The sequence below is a fragment of the Sciurus carolinensis genome, unplaced genomic scaffold (assembly GCF_902686445.1).
Source record: "Sciurus carolinensis unplaced genomic scaffold, mSciCar1.2, whole genome shotgun sequence".
Classification (NCBI taxonomy): domain Eukaryota; kingdom Metazoa; phylum Chordata; class Mammalia; order Rodentia; family Sciuridae; genus Sciurus; species Sciurus carolinensis.
In genome coordinates, this window is record NW_025920122.1 from 1,873,375 (window position 1) to 1,899,926 (window position 26,552).

Consider the following 26,552-nt stretch of genomic DNA (forward strand, 5'->3'; position numbering starts at 1 on the left):
TCACAGTTTCAGTGATAAAAAATGCAATGATATTTAAAATATTTCTATTGGATAGGGTTGACTTTTGAAAACACTCATGGAAGAGCTTCTTTTGAGAATCTGATGTCTCAGTTTCTCTATAAATTCAAAAGCCCATCAAATATGTGCCTATGGATCTAATTCTAAACAATAACTTTCTTTTGTCAAATATTCACAATTTTTCCTGCTATACATTTAGCAGGATAAAGAAAATCACTCAAACCTTTCTCTGTTTTCAGGAGTCCTCTTCAGGTTTCAACAAAACCACCAGGTAATGATTGTGTTGATTAATATCATATCAAGACTAGCCAGGCCTCCCCACCCAGTGAACCATGACTCTGACCACAGTGATGAATTACTCAGAAACACACCACAGGGTTTAGCAATTCTTGGGATTTTCCCCCCCCAGGAAAACTAAGAGCAGGTGAAATAGTAAGGTATGAAAGTCCAAGTGGTGATTCAGCATGAAATCACCTCCCAGACATAATCCCAGACTTCTGAGAGTTCCTCTAAATTATTCATGCCTCTTGGTGTGCAATTGGGGAGACACTCCTGCCCTAATGTGCCTTCTTTTAATACTGTTTCAGCAGTGTGGATGGTAATGACAATCCTATCTTTTGTTTGTTCGCTTTGGGGGAGTGCTTATGGAATTGATATGATGTAAAAGGGACTCTTTGGTAGAGTCCTGAAATCTGATCAGGAAAGAGCAATGCTGGGTTAGTGTTTTGTTAAATTTTTTTCATATCACATGTATTAAAATGGAAATTTAATAATAATAAATACACCAAATACTTGAGATGTGCCAGGTTACGTATGTTCATTTTCTTTGCAACTACCATAAGATCTTCACCAAAGGATCACAAGCTCCGAAATATTAAGGAACAGGTCTGAGGCCATACAGGCAAGAAAGAGGAAACAGGAACTCAACCTTGGTCTGTGATCCTTGATGAGAATGATTGTAAGTCAACTTTTAGAACTGATGCATTTTTGGGGGTGTTTTGCAATGAATCAGATTTTCATGTAGTACAGATGTTCTAATGCAGAGGTTTCAAATGATGATGATATTTCTCTATAACGACTTGAAGCTTGAAAGTATGTATGCCTTCATTTGAAGATAAAGAAGAAGACAGGGTTAATTGCTCAACTGGACGTGAAGGGCAGAGTGGGAGCACCTGGGAGTGGGAGCAACTGAGCATCTGTTTGTGGTAAGTCCTGTGTCAGACACATGGGCTGTGAGTTTTTCCTTTAGAAACACTGTCAAGATTCATAGGAAGAACTAATCCTGGGGAGAAAGACAAGGGTAGGTACTAGAGAAGTTTAAGCTATAGTTAACATAAGAAAGAGTCCCGTTGATGAAGTACCCAAGGCAGGATAGGAAGTGAGAGAGAAATACAAATGTTCCTGGGGGAAGCCAAATCATTGTATGCATTGCAGTGTGCAAATGAATGTGAAACCCTTTATGTCACTTTAGAGAGCTTTGAATATTCAAAAATATCCCAGCAAAGAAAGAAATAAAATGAAAGTGGGACATTAATGGTGAAGAAAAACTGAAGAAATTTCAGATTTTTTTTCCCCTAAAATGAGGCCAGATAGTTTCATGGATGAATTTTATAAAAGAATAAAACTTATGTAAAAATACACCTCCACTAAAAAAAGTCTGAATTTCACAATGATGTGATAACAAATTTTATCCCTCACTTTAATAATATTTTTAAAAGTTTTATAATATTTTCATTAGAAACCCACAGGACCAACCCAACCCCCGCCGGCACCGTGGCAAGGTCTGGCAACAGGGCAATGTCCAGCAACAGTTTTGTGTACACTGAGCAGTCCAGAGGAGGGGAAACGGCGGAGCTGGCTCAGTAGGCGACCTTGACCATTTTCCCATCCTGCGCCTTTGGCCCCTTTAGCAGTGATTTGAAGAAGAATGAAGATCTAAAACAAAAGTTGGACAGCAGCAAAGATTCAGCTAAATTGGATGCTATGAAAGGGATTGTTGGGATGATTGCAAAAGCGAAAAATGCATCTGAACTGTTTCCTGCTGTTGTGAAGAATGTGGCCAGTAAAAATATTGAGATCAAGAAGTTGGTGTATGTTTACCTGGTCTGATATGCTGAAGAGCAGCAGGATCTGGCACTCTTGTCTATAAGCACTTTTCAGCGAGCTCTGAAGGACCCAAATCAACTAATCCGTGCAAGCGCTTTAAGAGTTCTGTCAAGTATTGGAGTGCCTATTATTGTTCCTATCATGATGCTCGCTATTAAGAAAGCTTCTGCTGACTTATCACCATGTTAGGAAGAATGCAGTCCATGCAATAAAGAAACTGTACAGTCTTGATCCAGAGCAAAAGGAAATGTTAATTGAAGTAATTGAAAAACTTTTAAAAGATAAAAGCACATTGGTAGCTGGCAGTGTTGTGATGGCTTTTGAAGAAGTATACCCAAAGAATAGATCTGATTCACAAGAATTACCAAAAGCTTTGTAACTTACTAGTTGATGTAGAATGATGGGGGCAGGTGGTCATAATCCACATGCTAACTTGATATGTTGGTACACAGTTTGTCAGTCCTTGGAAAGAGGATGATGGTCTAGAAGACAATGAAAAAAATTTTTATGAATCTGATGATGAACAGAAGGAAAAGACTGAAGACAGGGACAGGAAGAAGCCATATACTATGGATCCAGACCATAGACTCTTAATTAGAAATACAAAGCCTTTACTTCAGAGCAGGAATGCAGAAGTGGTTATGGCAGTTGCTCAGTTGTACTGGCACATATCGTCAAAGTCAGAAGCTGGCATTGTTTCTAAATCACTAGTGCACTTACTTCATAGCAATATTTTGTATTGTCCTACAAAATATAGCAACTATGTCAATTCAAAGAAAGGGCCTGTTTGAACCTTACCTGAGAGTTTCTATGTTAGGTCAACCAATCCAACTATGATCAAGATACTGAAGCTTGAAATTTTGACACTTAGCAAATGAAGCCAACATATCAACTCTTTTACAAGAATTTCAGACCTACATGAAAAGTCAGGAAAAAAAATTTGCAGCAGTCACTCTTCAGACTATAGGCAGATGTGCAACCAACATCTCAGATGTCACAGACACCTGCCTCAATGGCCTGGTATTTCTGCTCTCCAACAGGGATGAAATAGTTGTTTCTGAAATTGTAGTTGTTATAAAGTAATTACTACAAATGCAACCTGCATAACATGAAGAAATTATTAAACATATGGCCAAACTCTTGGACAGTATCACTGTTCCTGTGGCTAGAGCAAGTATTCTTTGGCTAATTGGAGAAAACTGTGAGTGATTTCCTAATATTTCCCCTGATGTTTTGAGAAAGATGGCTAAAAACTTTACAAGTGAAGATGATCTGGTAAAACTGCAGATTTTAAATCTTGGAGCAAAACTGTATTTAACCAATCCAAACAGACAAAATTGTTTACCCAGTACATATGAAATCTCGGCAAGTATGATCAAAACTACAATATCAGAGACTGTACAGGATTTATTAAGCAGCTTATTGTTCCAAATGAGAAGAGGGGAGTTTTAAGTAAATATGCCAAAAAATATTCCTAGCTCAAAAAACTGCACCACTGCTTGAGTCTCCTTTTAAAGATAGGGATCATTTCCAGTTTGGCACCTTATCTCATACTCTCAACATTAAAGCTTCTGGGTACCCGGAATTATCTAATTGGCCAGAGGTGGCGCCTGTCCCATCAGTTAGAAATGTAGAAGTAGAGTTGGCAAAACAATGGACCCCAGCTTGAAAAGCAAAGAAAGAAAATCCTGCTAAGAAGTTTTACTCTGAATCTGAGGAAGAGGAAGACTCTTCTGATAGCAGCAGTGACAGTGAGTGCAAATCTGGAAGTGAGAGTAGAGAAGGAGGCAAAAGAAGAAGAAGTCAGTAGTGAAGACAGCAGTGAGGATTCCACTAGTGAGGAAGAGAGTGAGAGTGAAAATGAGTCCGAAGCAGAAAACAAAAGAACAGCCACGAGGAACTCAAAAAACAAAGGGAAAAGTGATATTGAAAATGGGAAGAAGAAAAATGAAAAATTTGAAACTTCAGGTTCTTCTGATGCTGAATCTAGTTCAATAGAAATTTCTTCAGATTCTGAGTCAGAATCTGAAAGTGAATCTGAATCCAGAAAAGCTACTAAGGAGAAAGAAAAAAAAAATGAAGCAAGATTGAAATCTTTCCAAAGATGTTTCACTTCTGGATCTAGATGATTTTAACCCAGTATCCACTCCATTTACACTTCCCACACCAGCTCTTTCTCCAAGCTTGATAGCTGATCTTAAAGGTTTAAACTTGTCAACTTCTTCATCAGTCATCAGTGTCAGTACTCCTGTCTTATTACCAAGGAAAACTCATGTGCTGCTTCATCAAATGAATGGAAAAGGACTGGCTGCCAATAACTTCTTTCCAAGACAACCTTGTATTTTTGGTGATAAGATGGTCTCTGTACAAATAATTCTGAATAATGCTTCTGATCGAAAGATAAAAAATATCCACATAAGGGAAAAAAACTTTGTATACACATGCAAATGCATGTTTTTCATCCAAAAGACATGCTGGAGTCTGAGGGATCCATTACCGTTTCAATGGGTATTGAATTCTGTGATTCTACACAAACTGCCAGTTTCCATTTGTGCACCAAGGATGATTGCTTCAAAGTTAATATTCAGCCACCTGTTGGAGAACTGCTTTTACCTGTGGCCATGTCAGAAAAAGATTTTAAGAAAGAGCAAGGAATGCTGACAGGAATGAATGAAACTTCTGCTCTAATTATTGCTGCACCCCAGAATTTCACTCCATCCACGGTCCTTCAGAAGGTTGTAAATGTAGCCAACATTGGTGCAGTACCTTCTTGCCAAGATAATATACACAGGTTTGCAGCTAAAACTGTGCACAGTGGGTCAATGATGCTAGTCACAGTGGAAATGAAGGAAGGCTCCACAGCCCAGCTTATCATAAACACTGAGAAAACTGTGACTGGTTCTGTTCTGCTGTGGGAGCTGAAGCCTTTCCTGTCCCAGGGGTAACCTGCTTACATCTGGACTTCAGAATCTGTCACACAAAAAAAGTGCCTGGCATCCACTACTGCTGCCTTTCGTTTATAATAATAGCCCTTCCATTTGGCAGTGGAGGAAGAATACACTCTTACATTCTTGTTTCCTGCTTTAGAATGCTAGTGTGTATCCATCATGTATGCAATACTTTCCCCCTTTTTGCTTTGCTAGCCAAAGAACATATATTTTACTGTCAGTTATCTCGACTCCTGAATCCATGTGTGAGTTTTTCTGTCCTACTTATTTTGGCCTCCTCATCTTCCTTCTCTTTTTTGACAATGATGGACATGAATCAGATATTTAAAGTGTATTGGAAATCATCTTCCCTTCAACAGTAAGCAAACATTGCAAAGAAATAGCTTGGTGTAGGAAAATTAGATAGCATACCTTTTCAAATTAAATGCAAAAACATGGTCTCTGCAAAAATTTTGTTCTTTTAATTTCCTGATATTGTAATTGATTACTGACAGCTGTCACAAAATTTTTTCTAAATAATAAGATAAATAAACTAGCACATAAATAGAAAAAAAAGTTTCATTAACTTCTATCAAGTTTTAAAAACTCTTGTGACACAGTGATTCTGCTTCATTGAAATTTTCTTAAAAATTTCACAGGAGATATGCAGAGCAAGAAAGCTTTTTGTGCAATAGCAAAATACTTTTAATAATCAGATGGTCATGAAGTAGTGGGGATTAATTATGTTCTATGAAATCCACAAAAGTTCATAAGAATGTTAAAAAGAATGAAATGTGTCAACATGAACTAGTGACTTGGGGAATGTGATTAATTCTTTTTAAAGGAGTCTGAAACAGATATCTCTCTCTTTTTTTCAAGTATTAAAAGATAAAGAGAGTGAGAGATACAAATATGGATACTGATTAAGGATAGGAATAGAGCTAGAGATAGGGAGGGGGTAGAGGAAAATAGAGATAGGAATAGATAGACAGAAGTAGAGATGTAGACACAAAGACCTAAGTAGAGCTAGACACAGAGGTAGTGTGTGAAATATGGAGCAACCCCAGGATGTCTGCATAAAGACCATTTCCAGAGGCATGTTCAGGAAGCTGCTGATAATTTTCCTCTAGAAATAGGACTGTGGATTTAATATCGGCTCTAGGCTGATGATTATGAGATCTTTCATAATCCAAAATTATGAGATATTTCAGATACATACACACACAAAATGTAATAATAAACATCATTTCTTTGCCTGACGGTTTATAAAATAAAATATTGTGAAGATACTGACCCTAGTTTTCTCCTAAGAAGGGAAAGCCCTTCTTTCTAGAGGTAACCATATCTTGAGTTGATGCTTGTGCATTTCTCATATGGCTTTGTACACGGACAAAGAGTGTTCATGGGTGGAGGGAGCCCAAATGTGGCTGCAGGGTTTTCATTGCATCTCATGCATGGTGTCACTGAGGTATAAATGCAAATGCACACATGTAGATTTGCAAAACTTCCTAATCATTTCACATATTTTTATATTTGTAGAATTGTATCCTAATATGTATAGCATTTTATACCTTTTTTTTCCTACTCTTATTATCTCCACCCTCAGGTCAATATGTTCTTTCAGGTTTTTGAATGGTTTCTTTTTCATATATTTTTCTTTTTTTCATATGGATGTGTATTCATGAGGCACTCATTTTCATTGCTCACAGCATTTCTGGAGTGAAGACATATGGATTTTTTAGCAGGTTCTTCTGTTACTGCATCCTGAGAGCGTTTCCATGTGTCACCATGAATGATCATGTGTAGGTTGTGTCTCTATACACACACCAAGGAATGCAGTTGCTAGGTGGTAGCAAAGGTACATTTTCTCATCTACTTCATACTGCTAAATTCCTTCATTTTCCATAACTATTTGCATGTACATGGTTTTTCTTAGACTTATGGCTTATAAAATAGTGTCACATGAAGCCTTAATTTCCATTTCTGAATTATTAGTACCAAGATTAGTCATATGTGGTAGAAATGACTCTTGAGCTTTCTTCTGTTTCTAAGCACACAGAAGACTGCACTTTGTAACCCCAATTAATCCTTTGTGGGTGAAGAGTATAAAGAGTGGTGTATATATGGAGTGTATCCTTCAAATAACTTACTTTTGTCTTAGTACCACCTTTGGAATGCAGAAAATTTTGCAAGCTGATACCCACTATAACATCTTGTTACACTGGTTCCTACCATTACTATATAAAAGTCGTTTTTTTTTTTTTACATGAAGTATAAAAATCATGTGATTTTCCTTTTTAAAGTAGTGAATCACAGGAATAGATTATCTAATCTGGAATCAGCCTTACAATCCTGGGAGGAACCTAACTTGGATTTTATCTTTTTAATATATTGTTGGCTGAGGTTTTCTAAAATTCTATTAAGATATTTCAGTTCATACCCATAAATAATTTTGATCTGAAGATTTTCTTTTTCATGTACCTAAATTTAGGGTTTGTGTTATAATAGTCCTCTATTGTAATTACTAGCATTCCTTGTTTTTTTTTTTTTAATTCTCTTGGAAAGTCTTGCATAAGACTGAAATTCTCTGTTCCTTGAATATTTGATATAAATCTCTTAATAAATGCAAGCCTTATTATTGTTTTCTATATATTTTAATGATCATTAGTTATTTATTGGTATTTGTATTTATCTACACACTTAGCTTTACACAAAGAGTTTGAGACATCATATTTACATTTTAAATAAGAACAACAAATAGAATAAGAGGTCAAGCCTATTATTTTAAACAAACCAAAAAGTTCAAGAAAAGGAGAAATACAAACATGTCAATATATGAGCAGTGCTTGAATTTTGAACTTGGTTTCATCAATCACTGGCTTCTGCTTGAGATGTAAGTCTTCATCACTAACACACATATCAGATGATTTCATATAAAACATGAAAATCACAATTTAATAATTCACAATTATTAATATTTACTTCAAGACAACAATGAACACAAGTACTGAAAAGAAACAATTAGCAGTGTCTGTATTTTAACATTTCTATAGATAAAATCAGAATAATAATGTAGGTTGAGACTACTTTCAAACAACTGATCAGTCTGCAGTTTAAATATGTAGCCCACTGGGCTGGGGTTGTGGCTCAGTGGTAGGCACTTGCCTAGCATGTGTGAGGTACTGGGTTCAATCCTCAGCAACACATATAAAGAAGTGAAAAAAATAAAGGTCTCTCAATATCTAAAAGATACTTTAAAAAATGTAGCCCACTTTCCCATCAGCCCTGTAAAGGTGGAGGATAAAATCAGTCTGCTTTTTTTCCTACTTGCTTAGCATCAATCATGGGTGACTGAATCTCCACAAGTTTGCTTTAAATTGAACAGTCCTTTAAACTAATATTGTATTCTTAAAGCAAGATGAAGTTGGCATCTAAGAAAAAAGAAAACTTTTTTAATCCCCCAAGAGACTTTAAGAAAGCCAAAGATCACATAAGCAGTCTGTTTGGCAGCCACAATAACATAAGGAAAAGCTATTACTAAACACAGCAGTGCCCATCAGGATGCAGAGATCTGCACACATAATCTCATTTTGTTATTTGCAATATTATTTTTGTTCTCTTCAAATTGGACAATAAGTATTTGGTAAGACAAGCAATGTTCTCTTAAACAAAGAAATAATTGGTAAAAGAACTTATAAGAGATTAGCAAAGTCAGGCCTGCTCTGGTCCAGTCCATCACAATATTAATGAATCACATATGACTGCCAGAGTGTCTAAAGGACCACTGAGCAAGACTCAGGCTGCTGGAAAAATGTCTCAGAGTTGAGATGCTGACAGCGACTGTAAATGCATAGTTGTGCCTTGGGAGCATCTACTAATGTGGAGCAAAAACACATATACACACATAATTCTTTATTATCTCCTTGCAATGTTCCAACTCTAAAATGTATTTTTTAATTGAAATGAGTTGTCTTTTTGATACAAGAATATTATGTATTTTTCTAGCTTAAATTTTTAGAATAGGTTTTTTTGTTGTTGTTGTTCTGTAGATTAAGAATGTACCTTGAAGAAGTGACTTATCATTTTCCCAAAACCATAATCCTTAGAAACTTTTGAAGGAGGGAACAGATACATAGAGGTGAACTCTGCAACTCAGTATTTGAGAACTGTAGATCCTCATTAATAGAAATTGTTGAATTTTTCCTGTATGGGGAGAGGATATGACTGGATACAGTGAATTGTCTAGACTTAAAATTAAACCTTCAAAAGTAGATTCGCACTGGGCGCAGTGGCACATGCCTATAATCCCAGCAGTTTGGGAGGGTGAAATAGGAAGATCGTAAGTTCCAGGCCAGCCTCAGCAACTTAGTGAGACTCTGCCTCAAAAAAAAAAAAAAAAAAAAAAAAAAAAAAAAAAAAAATGGTGGGGGTGGTGCTGGGGATGTCCCTCACTAGTTAAGAGCCCTGGGTTCAATCCCCAGTTCAAAAACAAAACAAAACAAAAAAGCAGATTCACTTGTATCCACTGAGTGTCTGGGATCTTTCACTCCATTCCATCTCAGTGTGAATAATAAAGTCATGCTTTGATTGATGTGTTTTCTCTGTTTATTTCATTTTGTTTCTGGTCTTACAGAAGTACATACTGTGTTTCCTGTCTTTTAAGTCTCTGAGTGGTAGGTGCTTTCCTTTTGTTGACCATACAGAGGGGAGAGGAGATGCCTCTTAAAAGGCTTAAGCTCTTACCTTTCAGAGATCCCAGCCTGGCATCATCTCTGAACTTGTTAGAAAAGCAGACTATTGGGCCCCACCCGAAGCCTACTGAATTAGTGCCAGCCTCTAAATAACCACAGGGATGAAAATGCAAATCAGAGTCTAAGAAGCATTGTTCTGGAGCACCTTCATTCTTCCATGGTGAGGCATTTTCTCCCTGGCCATTCTCTCGCATAGAAAGAGATGTAGCTCTTTGAACACTGGCCCATTTTTGGAAAGACATGACTGACATTCATCCACACTCTGTATGTGGCCACATTCATTGTTTGGAGACATCTACCCTCAGGGTGGGGGGATTAGTATGGTTACAGTAAGACATGAGGTGGGACTTAGTCACATTCAGTGGTCCCAAATCCAGGGAGAAAATTAATCCAGCCTGTCTATAGTAGAAATTGACGATCATCCAGAGGACACTGCATGATCCAACGATGCCACAGGAATACAAAACCCCCATCACATGCCCAGATGCCCTCTCGGCTGAGGGTCCAGTCCTCAGCACCAACACCAGTGCGCACCCCCACGCTGCTCGGGCCCGCCGTCCCCCACATCCCGGCAGGCGCGCTGGGAGGGCGCCCGGGAGCGGCGGTGGCAGCAGTGGCGGCGCAGCTAGGGCTCGGTTCGGCTCAGGCTCCGGTGCCTTCGGTGTAGCCGGCGGCTGCCTAGGCTCCTACCGCCAGTTGGGGGGAAGCCGCAGCCGGCGCTGGGAGGCGGGCCGGGCCCTGGCTGCTCCGCCGGCCAGCCCGCGCCTCACAAGCTCCGAAGCAGCGGTGGCGCGGCGGCGGTGGCACGAAGTCCGCAGATCACCCGGGCGCAAAGTGCCTGGCCCGAGGCGCCGCGACTGGATGCGCGCCCAGGTTAGCCGCGGGCTCCCGCGGGTGGCGCCCGGGACGCTCCGGTGAGCCTCCAGACTGCGGGCGCCGCGACCGCCGAGCAGAGAGCTGCTCCCGCCGGCCCCTTCCTCTGTATCTTAAATGTTGTTTTAATTAGCATAATATTTATCTGTCCAAGGAGGTTTTCTCTGTCACCTTCAATGAATTTTGTAACATATTTCTGCAGGAAATTATCCAACTGATTTGATTTAGAACAATATTTAACAGTTGCTCCTGGTTCAAATAAAGAGAGACAACTAAAGGAGAATCCTGCAAACAAGTAAGGGAAAGGACAAGTGGTTTCTCTCTGGGCCTTAGACCTGGAAGAATGAAATAGCAGAAAGGCATAAACGTCCTCCCACTGACATAAGCAGGTGACCCACACCTGGCATTTCCCCACCCCAAACCAGAACAGAAGGCAGATCAGATGAGCTCATGTTCCTCTGGGCTGAACTAAGGTCTGATATCTCCAACGGAGCCCCCTCTAACAACCGGCAATCAGGGACCAGCTCTCTCCCTTTTCTGACACTAACACCGCTATCTGCCATCCTTCGGCACTGAGGCCACGGGGAAAAACCAGCAGCACAAGTGATGTGACTCAGGAAGCCCGTTTGTCAGTCCCTTTGGACAGGAGGCTCACCTCTCATGCCCAGAGACAAGGGGGCAGTAGGGGAGTTGCAACCAGAGGGGTGTGCCACTGAGACACTTTGATAGCAGAGTCTCAGGGACTGTATGGGACTTGGGTAAAAAGGATTGCACTCCAAACTGGAAAGAGTCCATGTGTCTTTTAGCAAGTACATGATTAAACTGGTGCTTTAGGAGATAGTGTAATATCTGTCCTGACTCAATCTCTCTGTAGGCTATGTCACAATATGAAAAATTGAGACTGTTCCCTTTGATCTTTTCTTCCATTCACACACTATTTTTGTTCAGCATTTTCCCCCATCTTATTTTGCTGGGGATTGAACCCACAACCTTTTGCATGCTAGGCAATCACTGTTATACTGAGCTATACCCCCAGCCCTCCACAAACTTAGTTTTTGTTATTATTGATAATTTGATTTATCAACAGTATTTATAGCTACAGGACTGATATATTTACAAAACTTTTGTTTGTAACTACTTCTGAAATATAGACAAAATTGTTGAAAAATTTTTCAAAAGGGAACACAAATGAAGAATAAACTAGGGTTGTTTAATATAAATTTTGTTAAATTTCTTGGAAGAGTTAGAATATTATCAGACAATAGTCAAAGAAAGAAGAATGATAATTTTCCTGAATTGATAAAATTCACAAATTCAGAAAACTGCCTCTTCTATCTGGCTGTTAGAAAATTTTCCACTTGTAGTTTTGCTGTTTCCTAATAATATGCTACTAGAAAAGAATGGAAAAAGATTTATCATGCAAACAGGTCTGCTTGTTATTGCTGCATTGGTTCAGGATCTAAAAGTTTTTGTAGTTGTTTGCTTTTCTGTGAAGAAAACTTTTATCTCAGAGAGTGTGCAAAACTGAATGCTAAACTTGATACAATAAAAAAATTTCTTGAGTTGAAAACAGCACAATAGTTTTATATTATTATGTTTGAAATGATTTTGACCCATGTGTTCACCTATAATTTTATTATCCTTTATAACACAGGTATTTTATGCTGCTGTTTTTGTTTGTTTGTTTGTTTTGTTTTGCAATACTGAGGCTTGAATCCAGGGGCACTCAAGTACTGAGCAACATCCTAGTCCTTTTTATTTTTTATTTGAGACAAGGTCTTGCTAAGTTGCTGAGGCTGGCCTCAAACTTGTGGTCCTCCTGAATTGCTGGAATTAGAAGCATTCACCACCACACCAACCTGTGCTGCTGCATTTTAAAAAAATAACTGTAGTCAAGATGAATTCTCTTTCTCTCTCAAATACACACAAACACACACACACATAAACAATTTTGGTAAGTTTTGTTTTCTTTCATTTCTCACGATGTCAAACTTCATTTATTAACCTTTTTAGAAAGGAGTTATATTGATCATGAGTTATACACCTCCTGTGACAAATACAATCACAAACTGATCACAAGTATTAATTACTTGGTATTTTCTACATACCAAGGCACAGAGACAAAGCACAACCAAATAATTTATTAGAAACACAAGTAAGTTTGGTAGCAGCTTGCCTCTAATTGATTATAATTAGACACAGTATTTTAACATAGTTATTCAGGTACAAGATATGAGCTATGTTGGAACATGCTGCTTGCATTCTAAGTTGCTATACATGGACATTTTTACTGGAAAGTTCAAAGGAGAACAGGAGAGAAAGAATGGGAGGGAGGGAAAATTCCTTGGGCAACAGAATTATAAATTGTATACTAATTTTCTGTTCATTATGTACTTGCTCAATGAGCGACTGAATCTTCCTGTCTTGCAGACTCAAGAGTTTCTCAGAGGGGTTCATTCTTCACCTTTTCTCTGAACAGATTTAACCCTACCTAATAAGCACTTGTATTTCCCTTGAGTCAATCTTTGGATTCACTTGCTTAATGTGATGATGTCAAACCATTGCAAACCTTAGTGTGCCATAGTGCACTCTCCTGTCAGACCTGTTTCCTAACTTCTTTGTAAAGCCATCACTTTCAAGAGCACTGGACATAAAAAAGTGGGGGGGCTACCTGTAATTCTGGAGGGTCATTTTGGTAGAACAACACTGGCACCTAGTGGCATGTGTTATGGGAGGAAATGCCTCCCAAATCCAGCCCAAACATGAGTGAAGCTCCCCACAGACTCTTCACCTGGTTCTCAGGACTTGGGTTCACTAGTCCTTAATAATATGCAGTTTAATTGCAGAAGTCACAGAGTTCTCAAAAATATGATACCAGTAAAAATATTATGCTCCCTTTTGAGAACACAAGTGTTCATTTATAGATATTATCTTCTGCGGAAGTGGTTATCCTAAAAGGAAGGTCAATACCTTCATTGTTGGTCAATGCCATTTTATTTAATATGCTCAAGTAGATGGTAAAAGAAAAAGAAACAAACAAGCAAATGACATTTTTTCTTGTCCTAGAGAATTTTGAGACCTAATCAGGGTGGATAATATATTTATTTACCAATTGATACATTCAAGCATATTTATGGTCCTTGCCCCTGAACACTCTGTGAGGTGCCATGGGTAAAGAAGGAAGCAAGACAGGACAGAAGCTCTCAGTCTCCTAGCAGAGGTAAGTCAAACAGTCAATTATCCATCCTCAAGATAGGAAGGGAAAAATTGGGGAGAATTATAGCAACAAGTATCTGAAGGTCACAAGGGGGAAGGCTTTTGGCTGAGGGCCATGGAAGATTTGTTTTCTCAATTGGGTCATGAAGAATTGGCAGAACTGATCTATGTAGACAAGAGCACCCAGGAGCAGAGTGGAGGATGTCCCCAGTCACAGCCTCAGAGTCAGGGAGCCTTAAGGCATACATGAAAAAAGTCCAAATTCATTTTTACCTAAATTGTGGTGGAGGAATTGTACAAAAGCATTGTGCAGGGCATATGAAGGAAGAGTGACTCCCAGATCAGGTGTGGGCACCCTGGCAACTCATAAATCCTCTGACCTCTTTGTGGCTTTCAACATCTTTTTCCAGAACATGCCCCTGCCCAATCCCACTTGATGGCTTTCTTATGTATGTGAAAGGCAATCTGGTCCTCCACTCTCAATTCTCCTGGGGAACAGCAATTTCAAACTGCTGAAAGGAGCTGGGACATTGGAAGGAGCTGGGACAGGGTGCCTTGTTTTGTCCTTCTTCAGCCCTGGGAACTTGCCAGTGGTGTTTACTGGGGGTTCATATTTATTCTCAGGGTGGAGGGTAAGGTGGCAGTGATTGGGTGAGGGGTCAAACGAAGGCTCTAGAGCTGGCTTTGGATTGCAGGACTGGGGCTGCAGGTGGCTCAGGGTATTCTTTTGTCAAACTAGATGAAGTGTGCTCACTGCTATGACCTCCAGCAAACTCATGCACAGAGGGTGCTGAAGGGCAACCTGGGCAGGTGCTGGGTAGGCTCTGGGACTGACACTGTGGTGTGCAGTTTTCGGGGATGGGCCCTTGCATCAGTATGGGTGTACCTGGTGGGTCTTCCAAGCTGGTGAGGAGAGCTCACAGGTGATGGGGTGACCTGCTAAATTGAGTACAAATACATACACATGCACACCCTTCACTGATAGGATTTGTGGGTTTCTGTCATTTCCTTTCATTCCATAGCTAATCTATGATCATGAATCAGTTGTTCTGCCTCCAAAATGCTTCTCCAACACACTCGTTGTCTGCAGTGTCCCTGTCATTAACCTTCCTGGAGCTGCCTCATTTGTCAATGGGAATGTCACAATGGTATCCCAGGGGTTTTTCAATTCCTTCTTTACAGTACTGCAATGGGTTTTGGAAACATATAGTTTTAATCACGTGTCTAAACACAGTTGGAGTTCATCAAAAGATCCTGCCACCTTGCAGGTCCCTGCACCCCATGCCTGCCTTCTGCCTAAGTATCTCTCCACACTTCTGCTTCTCCATGACTCTCTAGACTTCCTTCAAGTGATGCTGTCTTCCCTCCTGGCATATATCCACTTACTGCTCCCTCTCATTGGAGGAACTTTCTCCCTTCTTTTTTAAAATAAATGATCCTTTTTAATCATTAGGTTTCTGCTTCCACTCCTCACAGAGGCTTTATGGACCATTTGATCTGAAACAACCTACAAATCTCCACCACATGACTTCATTTCCTACAGCTCACACAACCCTAAAGTTACCTGATTTTCTTTATGATTCTTGACACATAGGGCAGTGACAGCAGTTAGTAGGCAATTGTGAATGTGTAGTGACTACATGACAAACACTGAAACTCAGCAAATGATTAGTAATTGCCAAGCTCTTGGGTAGATGCCATTTGTGCCCATCTGTGCCCTGTCCTTGAGGCTCTGGCTGTCTCATCCAAAAGCCAGACACCCACACAATGAATGACAGCTACCACAGTCAGGGATGAAACAGGGGAAAGAATAAATTATTGTACATTAGAAACACAAATTCAGTCATGGCAAGCACCTTGAAAGAGCTGGTACTGAGCTGGCAGACTGAGTGGAGCACATGCCACAGAGGGGCAGGAGGTGCCTGCGTAGGTGAGGGCACATCCAAAGATGTGGAGCCAGGGGATGATGGAGGCAGCAGTGGAATGAAGACAGGTAATGGAGGTAAGAGATATGTTTCCATGGGAAATGCCTGGCAGCCTAGACCACACAGTATGTATAGCCTGACAGGCCACATTGAAGAGAACCTTCCTTTACACTGCTCACCCCCAGGCCCTGCCTCTCAAGACAATAACTATTGTCATTTGGGGAACTTTTAAAACAGGGGGAAGAACACTGTTGAAGAATGAGGAGAGAAAGAAGAACTTTACTGCTAAAGATTGAGGTGGGATTATCGGCATGGGTCAGACCTGCTCTGACAAACTCATGTAAAGAGTTCCAGAGAACACACATGCACAGGAAAGCACACAGCTTCCTCAGGTGTCACCCAGCAGCATGCCCATGGAATCCAGGACATCTCCCCCTCAATCACTATGCTCTCTTTCCTTTTCACTGTTAATTGTTCTCTTGACTTTTAAAGTCATGAAGAACAATTTTGCACATCTTAAAGTTCTATGAGGGTCTGGGTGCAGTGGCATGTGCCTGTAATCCCAGTGGTTCAGGAGGCTGAGACAGGAGGATCATGAGTTCAAAGCCAGTCTCAGCAGAAGCAAGGTGCTAAACAACTCAGTGAGACCCTGTCTCTAAATAAAAATACAAAGTACAGCTGGGGATGTGACTCAGAGGTCGAGTGCCCCTGAGTTCAATCCCGAGTACCTATCCCCCAAAAAAGAAATTCTATGAGGGGAATTGTTCAGTACATATTCTGTTGTGTTTGGCTTCTTTCACCAGCACTACAGCTGTGAGATACATCTATATTGTATATAGCTATAGTTTATTTATGTTTATTCCCATAGAGAATTCCAATATGTTGCAATTTATTGATCTGATATTGATGGATACTCAGGTTGTTTGGGTTTAGGGTTTGGTATGAATATTTTTGTAGCATATTTTTGGGCTCACCAAAGTTAGCATTTTTGTAAAGCTAAACTTAAACATATAAAGCAAAACTTCTGTGGCAATTCTTAACCCCATCAGTAACCTGTTGAAAGCCATTGTTGATCCATATCACCATCAACACTTGTTTCTGTCTTTTTTTATGTTAGCTCTTTCAGTGTAGATATATCTCTGTGGTTTTAATTTAACTTCCTTAATGAAAAGAAACCAAACCCATATAATATGTCTACTAGTCATTGGATATCCTCTTTCAAAGTGTCATGGCTCAATGGTGCATCATACCATTAAAACTCACAGTCTCAATCAACTTCTGGGATATTACTTTCAAATCTTCCTTTAAGGATTCTCATATGAGGGAACCAGGGTTGGGTCTTCCAAGAACTTACCCTATCTCTTTTAACTCAAAGAGACACTATACTATAAGAAACAAACCAACAAACTCACAGACAAAAGTGGAAAACTGATAAATCTCAAAAGAGCAAGATGGGGAGGGGCTGGCTTCCGAAGTACATATTAAGTTCCATTACAGAGTTCTCCCCAAATTAATTATCTTAGTCAACTTTTTTACTGCTGTGACTAAAGGACCAAAACAACAATTGTAGAGGAGAAAAAGTTAATTTGAGGGCTCACAGTTTCAGAGGTCTTATTCCATAGAAGACCAGTTTCATTCCTCCGGGTTTGAGGTGAGGCTGAACATCATGGTGGGGGAGAGTGGCAGAAGAAAGCAGCCTACATGGTGATCAGGAAGCAGAGAGAAAGAGAGGTCTACCCTTGCTAAGTACAAATTTATATCCAAAGCCACACCCCAATTCTAACCTCCTCCAGCCACATCCTACCACTTCAGTTACCACTCAGTTAATCCCTATCAGGGGATTAAATCAATCATTTCTCTTCCACCAGAAAACTCTTAGAACTCATAAGTGAATTCAGGAAAGTAGCGGGATATAAGATCAATGCACATAAATCTAATGCATTTTATACATATGTGAGAATCTTTGGAAAGAATAATTAGGAAAACTACCCCATTCACAATAGCCTCAAAAAACTAAAATATTTGGGAATCAATCTCACAAAAGAGGTGAAAGACAATGAGAACTACAGAACACTAAAGAAAGAAATTAAAGAAAACCTTAGAAGATGGAAAGATCTCCTATGTTCTTGGATAGGAAGAATTAATATTGTCAAAATGGCCATACTACCAAAAGTGCTATACAGATTCATTGCAATTCCAATAAAAATCCCAATGATGTACCTTACAGAAATAGAGCAAGCAATTATGAAATTCATCTGGAAGAATAAGAAACCCAGAATAGCTAAAGTAATCCTTAGCAGAAAGAGCAAAGCAGGGGGTATCACAATACCAGATCTTCAACTCTACTACAAAGCAATAGTAACAAAAACAGCATGGTATTGGTACCAAAATAGACAGGTAGATCAATGGTACAGAATAGAGGACACAGACACAAACCCAAATAAATACAATTTTCTCATACTAGACAAAGGTGCCAAAAATATGCAATAGAGAAAAGATAGCCTCTTCAACAAGTGGTGCTAGGAGAATTGGAAATCCATATGCAACAGAATGAAACTAAACCCCTATCTCTCCCTGCACAAAACTAAACTCAAAATAGATTAAGGACCTCAGAATCAGACCAGAGACCCGGCAGATTATAGAAGAAAAAGTAGATCCAGAGCTTCAACATGTCAGCTTAGGACCAGACTTCCTCAACAGGATTCCCATAGCACAAGAAATAAAAGCAAGAATCAATAACTGGGATAGATTCAAACTAAAAAGCTTTCTCTCAGCAAAGGAAACTATCAGCAATGCGCAGAAAGAGCCTGCAGAGTGGGAGAAAATCTTTGCCAATCATACTTCAGATAGAGCACTAATCTCCAGAATCTATAAAGAACTCAAAAAACTCTACACCAATAATGCAAATAACCCAATCAACAAATGGACTAAGGAAATGAACAGACACTTCACAGAAGAAGATCTACAAGCAATTAACAAACATATGGAAAAATGTTCAACATCTCTAGTAATAAGAGAAATGTAAATCAAAACCACCCTAAGATTCCATCTCACCCCAATTAGAACGGCGATTATCAAGAATAAAAGCAACAACAGGTGTTGGCGAGGATGTGAGGAGAAAGGTACACTCATATATTGCTGGTGGGACTGCAAATTAGTGCAGCCACTCTGGAAAGCAGTGTGGAGACTCCTTAGAAAACTTGGAATGGAACCACCATTTGACCCAGCTATCCCACTCCTTGGCCTATACCCAGAGGACTTAAAATCAGCATACTATAGAGATACAGCCACATCAATGTTCATAGCTGCTCAATTCACCATAGCCAGACTGTGGAACCAACCTAGATGTCCTTCAATTGATGAATGGATAAAGAAACTGTTGTATTATATACAATGGAATATTACTCCACCCTAAAGAATGATAAAATTATGGCATTTGCAGGCAAATAGATGAAATTGGAGAATATCATTCAAAGTGAGATAACCCAACCTCAAAAAACCCTCAATCCCAAATGCATTTTAACCATTGACAGGGACCAGATAAAACTGAGCGAAAATAAAGCAATTTTCTCAAGGTCATCTAACCAGGCGAAGCAGAGACTAAATTCAAAAGTAGAAAGCCAACTAATTCCTTTATCCTTTCTTAGCATTCTACCACCTCTAAGTAAATACAACCTAGTCAAACCTTCTGTTTTTGTAGTTTCAGTTGACATAAAGTGTGTATGTTTAGTACATAGTTAAATCTCTCAAGCACAGGCACTGAAAAAACTATGTTCCTTACCTCTGACCTGTCTCTTCCCTTCGTCTAGTCTTTATTAAAGAAATTCATATTTCAGGAAAGCCTAAATACTGACACAATAAATGATCATATGCTCCCATCAAGAGCAATAAGTTGTTTCTAATTGTATCATTAGCTTTATATCAATGATCATATGTTACATTTACTTTTTCAACTCCCAATGATTCCTTTGATCTAGAACGGTCCTTGTATTTTGGGGAGATTTGGTTCAGGTCAGCTCTCTTGCAGAATATCTTGCCATCTGGATGTATATTTTCTCCTTGAGATGCTTAAGATTCAATTACACTTAAATATTTTTAGCACAAATGGTCTATATGAGTGTTGATTTTTGTATCACATCAAGAGGTGCATAATGTTAGTCTGTTGATGGCTATTGGCAACAATAAATTTGTCACTTGATTAAGATCTGGAAGAAAATGTAAACAATACTTTTTCCCAAAACTTTTCCTGCAATGATTTTTTTACCTAAATTAAATATCTTTTGTTCATTTAATCATTCAATTGTTGGTCAAAAGTTCTGATTTTCAAGTTATTTCTTTCTTCTGTATTTATTTGGTAGTATTCATGTTGAGGAAAGAGCTTCTCTCCTCTGCTAGTAATCATTATGGATTCAAATGTTTTTTTTTCTGATTTAGGTTACATTATGGTCATTATTTTATTGAAGCTCCAGTTTTTTTTTTTTTTTTTTTTTTTTTTAAACATGCCTAGTGGGAATGTACTTGAAATGCCTCCATTTGTCTTTGGGCATTTCCTTGCCTTCTGGTACAAGTTGTTTGTGGCTTGACTTGAACATTCCCTTCTCCAGATGAGGCACCAGTCGCTTTTCTTCATGTCTGAACACTGAGTGTGCTCAGTGATGCTAGGGTACCATTGCTTCTTGACCTGAACTTCAGTGAAAAGAGTTGTGGGAAATGTGAATAAAATAGGAACCAAACATAATTCCAAAACAATACCACCCACTTCCTTGGTCACCTCAGGATTCTTCCTTATCTATTACTCCACAAATGTCACCCTGAATAACACATATCCTGGGAAAACTCAAAATTTCCTGTGACTGGGTCAATTTGTTTGTTGAACTTACTTCCACTGCATCTGCTTTCTGTTTGAAGCAAAAGGCCAGATCAACTTCTCAGAGTGGTAGTGGCATTTGTGGGTTGTGGTAAGAAAAACACATAGAGAAAAGTGAAAAAGTAAAATAGTGTTTGTGGAGATCAGGAGTTCATTTGGTTATGAAAAACATAATTTTGACAGGCTCTGCTGGATGACCATTCTAGCTAACTAGCTAACACAGAGGACATTTATGTCAATTTCTCCAAGTGTTCAATTGCTGGAATTCCATTATGTGAAAAGCAATAGTGGGCTGCCATCTTACTGAAATGCCAGCAATCAATTGTCGTATAGTACACTGCAGTACTAGCTAAGAGACTCCATTTGAGGGGAGGTAGGTCCAGAACACTCTCCTTATCTATCTCATAGAGAAGATTAATGGCCTTTCAGTTGGTTTGTGAATGTCTGGGTGAACAAATGACAGAAATATGAGTACAGAAATGACAAATTGCACTTTCCTAGCACTATATAGATGAATTCTCATTGAAATTTGAAATCACTAAATCTGAGCTTAATCTTACCCTCAATGAAAAAGACAACAATGACATAATGAAACTAACCTATTTTCATTGTGCTGTGGAGATTACTATTTTACTCCTGGTGAAAAGTTTGTACTGAGATTTTTTGGATGTAAGGTAGTTAGCCCATCTCTGAACCCTGTGAAGTTATCCTGAGCTTAACAACACATTTTCAAGGAAGGAGGTTTCATTTCTTTGCTGTCTTTCTCTGTCCCTCAGGTGGGTTGAAATAGTTGCAAGCAGCCAGAAAACCATTCCGGATGCAGGAACTCACACAAGAGATTTTAATAAGCAGACGAGCAGAGTATCTGCCCTTAGGATGAAAGAGAATAAATGGCAGGGGAACTACCCTGAAGTAGTGGAAGCCCGTGGATTAATTGGATCAATGACTGATGAGGAAGTTAACAATCTAGATTGTAAATGGTGTGTGGGGGGGTAGAATCAGGGGAGAAATGGCTTCAGCTTTGTTCCTTTCAATAGTGGGTAATGATTTAAATGCAGACATGCTTGTGAGAACCTGTTGTGGTGGGAGCTGTGTGGACAGCTGTCCAGTGAATGCTGCCCTGTGGCAACCATGGTAGGTCACCTGCCCAGTTCCCATAACCTAACTTTTTTTGGAGTCCAAGGAGCCTCCTAGATGAGCCCTGAGTCTCTGGCATATGGACCATTCACTTCTTTTTATGTATATAAAAAATATTCATGAAGTTTAGTTTATTGCTTTGTAAAATATGGGTAGTAGGCCTATAGATCGCCAAGGTAAGCATCCCGCTGTTAGTTTAAATACCACTCCTTAAAGTGAACTTGCCACCTCACAGCACCGCCTGTTCCATTCTCAAGATGTCGGTATCATGAGTCCCCTCTTGTGGGTCTGACCTTGTGTCTGCCCTGTCATCACCCTTTCATACTGGCATACTCTCCTGGGCCCCCCTGAATAGTTTGTTTTGCCAGACAGAGTGCTCCAGAACAGGAGAGAAATTCAATAGTACCAAATAAACATGTTAAAGCATTTTCCCTGGGAAAGTGAACACCAAGTGCATCTACTCTTCAGAGAGAAAATATTTACTGTTTCTCCTAGGTGATTTCCATGGAACAGTCATTCAGTGCACAGAACACCTCAGACAACCACAGTCAGAAACTCAGGTGTGGACAAGCAAAGTGAGAGAGGCCTGAGTGAAAGGCGTTGATTACAGGATAGTATCCAGTGGTTATTATCTGTAACCCAGGCCTGACTTACCAATAACTCTACTCCTGCAACCTATGTGGATGCAACAAAGCTAAACTAAGCTAATAAGATCACTGTATCTTTATTTCCTCAACTGAAACACTTTCAGTAATTACAAAAAATAAAAAAAATTAATAATAATACATATTATTTAATAAAAATAAAATATTCACCATATTACATAAAATATCATTTTAGTAAAATAATTATAAATAATAAAACACATTAATAATTACCTACTTTTAATACAAAAAAGTTATTTAAAATATTTTTGTTTTTATTTATTTTTATTGGTTCTTTTTAGTTATACATGATGTTAAGATTTATTTTGGCATAATTATAAAAGCATGAAATATAATTTATTCTAATTCTGTTCCCAGTACTTCTTTTTTCCCTCCCCTTCTCTCTGCCCCTGTTTCTTCTACTCTACTCGTCTTTCTGCTCTTTACTTATTTTTTTCTAAAATTAGTGTCTTGTGGATATATATGATGGTGAGATTCACTGTGATATATTCATATATGTACATAGGAAAGTTAGGTCTGATTCATTCTAGTGTTTTTTTCTCATCCCATCCCTCTTCCCTCCCCTTCGTTCCCCTTTTCTATGCCACTGATCTTAGGAATTAGACAATAAAATAAAAATAATGATTATTTAAGTGATTTATTCTCTTACCTTCAACCCATTCCCACCCTTCCTTTCTTATGGGTGATGACTTAGATACTGTTCTGATTTTTTTTTTTTTGTATCAGGGATTAAACCCAGGGGTGCTCAACCACTGAGTCACATCCCCAGCCCTTTTTATTTTTTAATTTGGGATAGGGTCTTGATGAACTGCTTAGGGCCTTGCTAAGTTGCTGAGGCTGGTTTTGAACTTGTGATCCTTTTTTTCTGAATTCTTTCTGCAGCCATGTCATTTGAGTTCCTCCTTCATACACTGAACTCAGGAATGCTGAGGTCAGCATTTCCTGACTTCAGTATTGTCCCCTTCTTCTGTCTCCATCACAAGCTCCTCCCAGGTTGAACAAGTCATTGATGCTTTCTTGTATCATGGTACCAGAAGGCTGGGAGGTCTTCATGTGGAACTGTAAACTCCTGAGAGCCAGGGAATGGACATGGCTCAGCTGCATTCCTGAATGGGAGATGCATGCTTGTCTGAGGAAGGTGGAAATACATAGAGAACAGTCAGAGCAACCTGACTTGATGTGAGTCATTCAGAACAACAAAAGGAATCTGATAAAATGAATAGTTTAGAAACATGAGATCTGAAAAAAATTCCCTGAAAAATTATCCAGTACAAGTTGGAGTAGTCTTTCAGAGACCCCCTGCAGTCCAGCATGTTTTGCTATGGGAGTCAAAATCACAAGAACTTGTTTGTTCCTTTACCTGGGCCACTCAGGATCGTTTCTGAAGCTGTACATTCTGAGAAGCATCTATGGAACTGTTTTTTTTTTTGTTTTGTTTTGTTTTGTTTTGTTTTGTTTTGTTTTATAGTGGGCTGTGCATTATGTTACCTAACCGGTGATATGTATTTGAATTTATCACATTCTATGGACCATTGAAATAAATAAAGAATGGAGTTCATTTCTGTCATTACTGAAATAATATATCTTTTAAATAGTTTTATGAGCCATTTCCATGTCTAGTCTGGGAACTATCAATTTATTTCATTCTCATTTTCCAATGGATTTGTACCAGTCAAGGTAGGTTAGAATATTTTGCTTTAGGTAACAAGCAATGCTGAGGTCTCAGTGGGTTGATGTGCTATTTTAGATTTTTTGAAAACACTTATTAATATTTTATTGTTCAAGGCAACTGGAAATCTATGGTTAACTTAAAGATTTATTTTAAAAAGTGGAAAAGCTAACTGAACCCTGGAAAATAAAAAATTGAAAATATTCAGTGACAATTCTCATAGGATATTTGCCTTTTTCTACTTGATTTTTAGATACATGAAACTTCATTGTATGCATTATACATATGTATTTGTATATTATTCCTATCTCTCTGCATGGAATTGCAAAAATTTGTCTCTTGTCTTTTGACTCTATGTTGAAACTATTTTTATAAATTAAAAGGTTTTACTATTTCTTCCTAAGAAGGCAGTTGGCTTCATAAGTCTTCAAATACTTTTCTCATATTTTCATAATTTTATCTGATTTGGGATGTCACCTACATTTCATTCCTGCATTTTTGGAACTGTCTCTGGATTCACTATATTGTCACTTCCTGTCTCAAAATACAGTAGTATCACTTTCTATGTTAAAAAAACAGTGATTCCACAGGAAGTGTTAATCTCTGATTTGGCAAGTACTTTTTTAATTATTATTTTTTTCAAAAATATTTCATTAGTTTTTCACACTGAATTTTACAATAAAATCTTAGAATTAAATCACTTAATTTAAAAATATCAGTACTTTCGGAATTCTGCATAAATAAATTTACTATTTGTAACTTGGACAAATTAAGAGACATACCTTGCTATTCAAGACAAAGTTTTGGTTTACTTAGGTTTGCCACATTTCTTAGCAATAGACAGATAGATTTCACACAGTATGTTCATCTGATGTGACTGCTCTCTGCACAGTGGGAGGAAGGTACTCAGCATGCAGGAAATGGGTTCAGGGCCTTGTCTGTTTACCTTGTGTGACTTAGAAACACAGGGTCTGCCTAAGAAAACTCAGGCTGGGAATAAGTTACCTTGGATCCTTGAGAAAAACACATCAGCTCTAGCTATATAACATGCTTCCATCTTTTAAATTCATACACATTTGAGAAAAATGAGTACATATATTTACATATCATTAGAAGGTGACTGAATCCCCATATCAGTGCTAAGACTTCTAGTGTTCCTCTCTAAATGTATAAATATGAGAGTACTAAGACTCTACTGTGAACTCTACCAAGTTCCTAGACAAAGTGTTATGAGTACTTTTTAAGATATGGAGGATAAATTTTTGTGGGCAATATTTCAAACCCATATATAAGACTTCAGGGAGATGTTAATGTTCCAACTTTAACCAGGAAGAGTCTAAAATCAAGTCATGACCATGTAGTGATAGGGGGCAGCAACTGGGTATTCCTAGTAGTTTATAAAGTACTTTCAGCTGTTATTGAAACAGTACCAACCAACAACAACAACAACAAAAAAAAAAAGTTAAATGAATAACAAGTTTTATTTCTTTCACATAAAAGTTCCATCTGGCTTCAGCTTGGTTCTGCAAATGATATCTTCCACTGTGGCCTCTGATCCCATTTCAGTCACCACTCCATCCACAGTAAGCAGGATGAAAACCTCTTCAAGCTCTTTCCTCTTAAAAATGCAGTTTTGATGATGCTTCCATCACCTGCACTCAGATGTCATTGGCTGGTGCCACACCTGACTACAAGGAAGGCTGGCAAGTGGAGTCTCAAGCACAGCTGAAATTGTGATTCCCATCCAAGTGGAGCAAGGAATAGATAAAAGGGGAAAACTAACAATTTCTATTTCTTTCTAAAATAGTTGACATGTCTGGGCTTGGTGACACACATCTGTCCAGCGACTTGGGAGGCTGAGGCAGGAGGATTGCAAGTCCCAGGACAACATCCTCAGCCACTGAACAAGACTGTCTGGAAATAAAAAATAAAAAGTGCTGAGGGTATTGCCGAGGGGCAGAGTGATTAGTCTCAAGTTTCTCTCTCTCTCTCTCTCTCACACACACACACAAAGAATAAAATGGTATAAAATAAAATAATGATAGGCATGAATGAAAGTTCAAATACTTGTTTTAAAAAGAAAGAAATAATGAAAAACAAAAGTTATAGAACAGCCCTAGATCCCATGCTGCCTGTGCAAGTCTAAATTAGTACATTATTTTAGAAAATATTTTGGTATATTTCAGACAGGTGGTGGTGAATAGGTCACAATGATGAAGTCATCATGAGTGGGATTAATGCCCTTATTAAAGAAGTTCCAGAGAGCTCTCTCTCAACTTCCAGTGTATGAGGCCATGGAGAGAAGGAAGCAGTTCTATAAACCAGGAAGAGCACCTTTACCTGAATTCAACTATGCTAGCACATTGACCTTGGACTTTTAGTCTCTACAACTATGAAA

General features: G+C 38.6%; 1 pseudogene; it reads left to right on the top strand.

Moving 5' to 3' along the window:
• The first annotated feature begins 1,815 nt into the window (after positions 1-1,815).
• LOC124973829 (AP-3 complex subunit beta-1-like) lies at positions 1,816-5,069 on the top strand (annotated as a pseudogene).
• Positions 5,070-26,552: the final 21,483 nt, after the last annotated feature.